Source organism: Chaetura pelagica, unplaced genomic scaffold (assembly GCF_000747805.2).
Source record: "Chaetura pelagica isolate M959 unplaced genomic scaffold, ChaPel_1.0 scaffold65, whole genome shotgun sequence".
NCBI lineage: Eukaryota > Metazoa > Chordata > Aves > Apodiformes > Apodidae > Chaetura > Chaetura pelagica.
Window position 1 is genome coordinate 351,794 of NW_009953386.1, and position 7,272 is coordinate 359,065.

The following is a 7,272-nucleotide window of genomic DNA, read 5'->3' on the forward strand; positions in this document are numbered from 1 at the left end:
GGGGGGGGGCCCCGCGGGGCCTGGGTGTTGCTGTCTCCCTCCTGCCCACGTGAAGCCACCGCGCCGCTGCGATGCTGGTAAATCTCGGACCCAGCGTCGCTTTTTCAGGAGAAAAAAAAACCAACACGCGTCTCGGGTTGTGCTGCTGGCAGAGGTGGGAACAGGGAGCTGAGCCACGCGGGTCGGAGGGAATTGTGCCATGTCAAACCAGGCAGGGAGGGCAGAGGGCTTGTCTTCTCCTCCCGTCACAGGGATCGGCGAGATTAGCTTAAAAATAACCGAGGAGGGCTCCGTTTCCAGTTACCTACAAGCAATTACAAACTCGTTTTTTGATAGCCTGGCAGGGTGACGGAGAGATAACGCACAGGAAACTGCTCTCTGGGTCTGATCCAAATCGGGTGTGAACACCTGAAAACTCCCTGCTCTTTTCCTTCTGCGTCCCCTCTCGGTCCAGGCCAGGAGCTGACCGAGGAAGGGCTGTTTTGCCGAGGTGCAGCCCTACCTCGTGTTCCTCCCTTCAGACCGGTCAGCGTCTGTGCGACGGGCGGTCGGATTCCAGGGACACTCGGGTGCGGTGAGAGGAGGATGCGGGGCTGAGGTTGAGCTGTGCAGGGCGTCCTGCCGGGGCCTGCTGCTGTGGGATCCATCACACTGCCCTCCTGCAGCCTGTTCGGGGAAGGTGGCAGCGTTTCTCTCGTCCCACTCGGTGGGTTTCGAGGGAAGCGGGTCTTGTTTTACACCCCAAAAAGCGCAGCAGGGCCGCTTTCGGCGGCAGTGCGCGGGTAGAGGAAGAAGCCAGGACAGACGGCCTAGGGGAACCACAAACAAACGCTTTATTAAGAGCTCGCTGCTTAAATGCTAATGGCGGGCAATCAAGTGGTTGACTCTCAATCACTGCACCCGTTCGCAGGTGAACGGACCGAACTGGGGAACGCGGCTGGGAGTTTGTAACCCTGTAACTCGTAGGAGAAGAGGGGGAAAGGAAAAAAATATAGACGAGGAGATAACACAGATATCACCATCCTTCGTTCCAGCGGAGTCTTTGTCTACACCTTGCCCGGCTCTGCGGCCCTGCCCAGCGGGTCCACAGGCGCGTCCGCCCTCACCCCTTTTATCTCGTCCTGCCCCCAGAGACCCCCCTCGGGCAGCTGCTGCACTTGCGCAGTCCGTCCTTCTGGAAGGTTCTGCATCCCCCAGCTGCACGAGTTGCCGTTCCGGAGGGTTCAGGAGTGGGGCTGGGCAGGGGGCTGCTTCCCAGGTGAGCTCTGGTGGTCGGCACACGCACGGGGCGGCGGCTGGAAATGTCCCGGGGGCGGAAAGCCAGGGAGGAGTCAGGGAAAGGGGGATAGCCTTCCTTCTCACCTGCCCTGTTCGCGCTTGCCTAACGTAGGATTCAGTCCTGAGGTGTGTTGGGACCCAAGCGATGTTCCACGTACCCCTTGCAGGTCATCGAGCAGTCTCTGACAGGGTTTTACAGTGAGGAGTTTTATGATGGCCGGAAATGTCCCGGGGGCGGCAAGCCAGGGAGGAGTCAGGGAAAGGGGGATAGCCTTCCTTCTCACCTGCCCTGTTCGCGCTTGCCTAACGTAGGATTCAGCCCTGAGGTGTGTTGGGACACAAGCGATGTTCCACGTACCCCTTGCAGGTCATCGAGCAGTCTCTGACAGGATTTTACAGTGAGGAGTTTTATGATGGCCGTTTGAGGGGTGGGAAAAGGGTATCGCAGAGAGGGAAGGCAGACACGCAGAAATGCATTGGTAGGTTCTAGTTAAAGAGTCCAAGGGTCTGAAAGCTCTTTGCTCGTGCTGCTAAATTTGACAGCTTCTGCTCAGGCATACTCCTGGCTTCCAGTAACAGCCTGCCTGTAGCTTGACACTGAGCAGCAAATCTTCCTTATACCTTTTCAGCTGCCTCAGCCTAGGGCTCCATTTGCTGGAAAAACTAGGATCCCAGTAATTAATACTACCCAGAATAGGAAATAACGTAATTTCCCACGTGTTTTTCTTTCTGTGACATGTCCCGTGTTCACCAGTGTTTTCCATGTGTTGCAGCAAGAGTCACTCTTTGGCTTTCACCTTGAAAACCACAGCCTCTTCTTTAGTGGCAATTCCTACATGGACTTTGGGGCAGTTTGGCAGTGGGCAGTACAGTGCACTTCACAGCAGAAGCTCCCACGTAGCAAAAAAACCCAACAAAGCAACAAATGGAGCTGGGCCCAGATAAGCTGTTTTCCCCCATCTGCTTGTGCCTTATCTCAGGAGCCTCCAGAGGATGGGGTTACCTACAGCAGACTAAAGCAGACAACAAAAGCTGAAGCAAGGCAAATAAAGTGAGGTGTGCTCCATCATGAGGTCTCTTACCAGGATGGCTCAGAACAGTGATCAAAAGGGGGTTGTACTTTTTGAAGGGGAATTCCCTTAAGAGGGGACCCAGAAGTGGCTGTATGTAACTGTCTGTCAACTTTCTGGCTGTAATTACAGGTCTCACACTCACTGCTCCCCTGCCTTTAAATGAGATCACTTTAAGAGGTAAGGCTGTGAATGGGGGGGGGGGGAAATGTCTAACTATGGGGTGAGCAAAGATCAAGATCCACTGTAGCAGGTCAGGCCTGGCTAAGCTTCTTCCTCTGCTTTTTGCTTCCCCTTGGCTAAATGATTCAAACATTTTACATTTTTGACAGTACTTTGCATTTTCTGAAGCCTTTCAAATCAGTCATTCAAATACTGTTGCAAAAATAGGACAAAGACTCCTCAAAAAAAGACTGCTGTGAAAATTAGGGCTCCAAGCTTTGCCATTGCAAATAAGTGGCATTACCTTCCTTCAGTGCGATGGTGTCACAGGCTGCAGAGGCGAAGGGCAGAAATATGCAGCATTCCCACCATTTCAAGTGCCTCAGTGATATGCCTGTATAAAATTCCTGGGCATCTGGCACTTCCGTAGGTGGGAGCTTTGTCTGCTCAGCCTTTCTCAAGAGTAAGCTCCAAGTGCCTCAGCCTGACAACTTAAAAACTGTGGGGGTTTTGTGTTTTACCAGAGAGGAGGCGGAGGCTTGCTGGAGTCATGCAGTGAATCAGATCAACGTGTGGGATTTAGGAGAGGGTGGTTCCTTTCTGACTGCTAGAATACTAATCTTTACTACTGGTTTGCAAATCCCCAAAGACTACGTGGAGGGGGGGATGCTGCAAGAGCAAGAATAGCAATGCGATCACCAGTAGAGTCAAATGCACTCTTCAAGGATTTGTGTTTCTCCAGGAAAAATGTTCAGGAATCCACAAATCAAAAAAATAAAGGGTTATATTCTTGCCCTGGACAAAGCTGTAACATGCATTTAAGTGACACTTTTTTTTTTTAAAGACCATAATAATAGTTTATCATTCCATTTTTAGTTACCAGTGCTGATTTTAGTTTGCCCTTCTTTGCCAGTGAGTTATCTGAGAGATAAAGCAGCTTTGAAATCTCTAGACTCCCTGGAACCATAGTGTATATATCTGTGTGTGCACTTTGCCATTCCAGAGCAGATAAACTGAGTGCCATGTAACTTACACCTTCTCTGCAAATCATTTGAGTGCTAGTGGCTGTATGGGAATATATCTAAAAGAGCATAAGGTTGAGCAAGAAAATGTCTGCATGTACTCTTCTTTTTCTTTTTTTTTTTCCCCTCCCTATTTGCACCTGCCTGCATTCCATGGCAGGGAGGTAATTGCATCCAAGTATATAGAAGCTGGTAAAAAAAGGACAGGTTTCTTTTTTTGTTTAAATCCATACTTCTACTGTTTGGTTTTTTTTTTACCTAGCTGAGAGGGCAAGTAGGTGTATTATTGATAAGTAAAAGGCAGTTGAAGTTTGTTGCTGCAGAGTGGACAAGGAGAGAGTATAGAGTGTGTATCTATTGGAAACGGGTAAGCTCTGTTAGGCAATTTACTATGCTACCAAAATGTTTTCAAACATTTAAAAGATATTAATAACTTTGCATTTAAAGCTTGCATTAGAATAAGACAGTATTTCCAAATAGAAATCCCTGAAGTCAGGATGTGCCAAAGCCCAACCTCTGCTCTCTAAACCTGTCTGCATGCCCTATGGTTCAGCTGTCAGTTACTATGTGCTGCTACATCCTGTGTTTCCACGTGAAACAGTGCACGATGAGTGAGAGGGAGACAGCTTTAACAGACTGAGGTTTGTCTTCACCTCCCATAATGTTTCATTTTCCAAGACTATCATTCTCTGAGTTCAAGAGCATGGAGATGTTAGAGGAGAGCAGGCTGACAGGGTCCCTTGCTGGCTGTAACCTCAGAGACCAAGGTCAGCATGGAGCTCAGTGTCCTGCCTGTTGGCCAGAGGCCAATCCAGCTCCAAGTAAGGGTGATGGCAGGATCTTAAGACCTCTCTAGTGGTGGTCCACTGTGTCAGTCTTACCTTCTATCTGATCTGGCCTACAGGACGCTGTGCCTCAGTTCTCCATACCTTATGCAGCCAATAGGGGTACTAAAGCTGGGTGTTCCTCCTAGGAAAAGAGAGGATATGGCTGAAAGTTGTTTATCTGAAATAGCCTGAATATTCTGAGTCTCTGAGCAAGCTACATAAGCTATCCAATTGACAGGGCGATAGAGGAGGACTGAGGATATTCTTCCCAGCATGACAGGGATGGATTTTCTGGAGATGGCTGCTTCTGTTCCCGTACAAATGATTACTTTAATACAATAAAAAATGAGCAATATGAGTTTGGGCACCTACAGCCTTTAATAGCCATGTCTTTAATTTTCATTTAAGTCTGCATCCATCAATAAAATATTTGATATTGTTCGCTAGACAACCGAGTTCTGCACAAGATGTTCAGTCTGGCCCATGTTCATCAAAACACTTAAGTGCTTTGCTGAATCAGGAACTTGCTTCTCATTAGAGCAGGCACTTTATATTCAAGGAAGGGGAGAGAATGGTACAACCTTACCTCACTGTGTGGGCTGTCTTGGCAAGTGCTGTGCACAGTAATAGGTTATGGATTAGGATCCTGTACTCAAGGCCAAGACTCTCACTCTGGGTCTTCCACCACATGCATTTTTTGCTGGTAGTTGTCAAACTGGCGTGGGAGTGTTTGAGCTTTGAGAAGAAACTAGTTGTTGGTTAGAAGGAGAACTGATTTTTTTTATTATTTTTTTTTTTAAATTGAAGCAGGGAAGTTCATCTATGAAGAGATTATAGAGAAAATGTTGGAAGTATCGGGCTCTGAAATGGAGTCAGTTCATTTTTGGGATAATCCAGCCCCCAAAATGAAAATTTTGCAAAAAGCTACAAAAACAGGTATAAGGCATGTGCTACAGAGCAGACATTTTGGTAGTGCCTCCATGTAACTGTCTAAAATGCAGCATGTAGTAAGGAGGAAACCAAAATGTAAAAAAGGCCTATCTCCCCAGGTACATTTGAAGAATGTCTCACTAAGACAAAGGGTAATCTCTCATCATTCAGGAGTCTGAGGCTATGCCTGACTGTCCCAAAACATCCATCAGCACTAGCAGGGCAAAAGCTTTTACTCACCACCATAATCCCCTTTTCCATCCTTCTGCTGTCCTGGCACTTTCCATCTCTCCCAGCAGCTGTGTTGGCCCAAGTGCTGTAGCCAAACACCATGAAACAGGTTGGAGAATTGATCCCACTTGAAGCAAACATGCAGCAAGCATCCCCCATTTCTTTTCCTTGGAGGCTTTTATTTGGGAATCTGCTCTCACATCTTGTCTGCACCAACAGCAGTGCCAGCACAAGACAGCATTGCCATAAACTGGCTTTGCCACCATGGCCTGAGAGCCAGGAGTCCCTAGATTTGCTGGTTACTGAGCTTAGTTCCTGTATGGGTTCCCATAGCTTATAACGGCCAAGTGCTTCACAGCTGTTAGGAAAAGCATTCTGCCCACCTGGAATTAGAAAGGGAGTGCTCTTATCTCCCTGAGGCACAGAGATAGGACCTCAAGTAGGATGCCCCTGGGGTCCTGCTGACGTGCTGCGTTGGGGAAGGGGCTAGGAAACACTCCAGTCTCACCCCAGTCTGGATTTGGGACAGTCTTGAGTATGATTCAGATCCCCGATGCTCCTCATTCTTCCGGTTTATGTGCAGAGAAATTGCTGTCTCCTTAGCTGAAGTGCACAAGAAGTCTAGGAGTGAGCAAGGATTCGCCTATACCAGCCAGAGCCAGCCAGCCTGGTGGCCAGGAGGTGCAGGGTCACTGTAGTTCTCCCAGGCTGTGTTTGTAGAGAGCTTTGTACCCTGGGAAACATGAAACACTGACACATGATTGGTGTTTATATACGGGGCTATTTCAGGACGATGTAACTGCTGGGAAAAATGATGATTAAAAAAAGGTTTTGAAACAGACAAGATAGCTCCATAAAATCCTCCACTGCCTGAGACAGAAAGCCAGCAAAAATAAGCTTCACCAACACATACAATTCATTCCAGCTCTTGCGGTGGGGAAATAAAACAAGACAATTGCCAGAACAGTGGGTTGCAGTTCATGGCGTGAGTGCATCAGTATCATTATAGCCTTGAGATTAGCAGTTACCCTTAGTAAGAAATGCACATTCAGCAGCAAAATCATTCTGTGCAGATGGGCTGTAGCCCAAGGATGTGTTGTATTCCCAGAGTATTTACTGCCCAGAGAAACTCAAATAGTCATGAGCAAGCAAAGCGCTGACCAGCTATAGACTTTTGCTTCAAGTTTATGAGTCTTCCATGTCTGCAACACAATTTTAATTCAGTAACAAGTTCTGGTTGCAGAACATCCTTCTCTTCAAGGATTTAAAAACCTACCTGTTTGCACTGTTCACTGTTGTGGGGCAAAAGAAAAGAGCTGCTTATCAACACTCTGTAATACTACCTCGTGGAAAAAGTAAGGAAATTAATTACGAAAAGAGAATTGCTGAGTGAGAGAGAGAACTCAGATGACAGGCATGGTTGACAAGGTTACTGGCTTTTACAAAAATGTAGTTTTAAAAATTTTCTGTTTGTGTGTTCAGAATCCAGACAAGAGAGCCTAAAAAGCAGCCTTGACTAGTGATAATTGAGATCTTGAGAAGGATTCCTTTGCATGGTGAAGAGGTATAGCATCTCTTTAAAAGAAAATACTTAGAAATTCGTTCTGTTCTTTGTTGCAAGAGCTCAGCCTAACCCCATCACTGGCATTACTTGGGATTTCTGGTATCCACAAGGGCAAGTGCTAGCCCAGAGATTTTTCCAGCAGAGTTTCACACAAATGCATGCCTGTGTGTTTGCTTCCATTTTAAAGG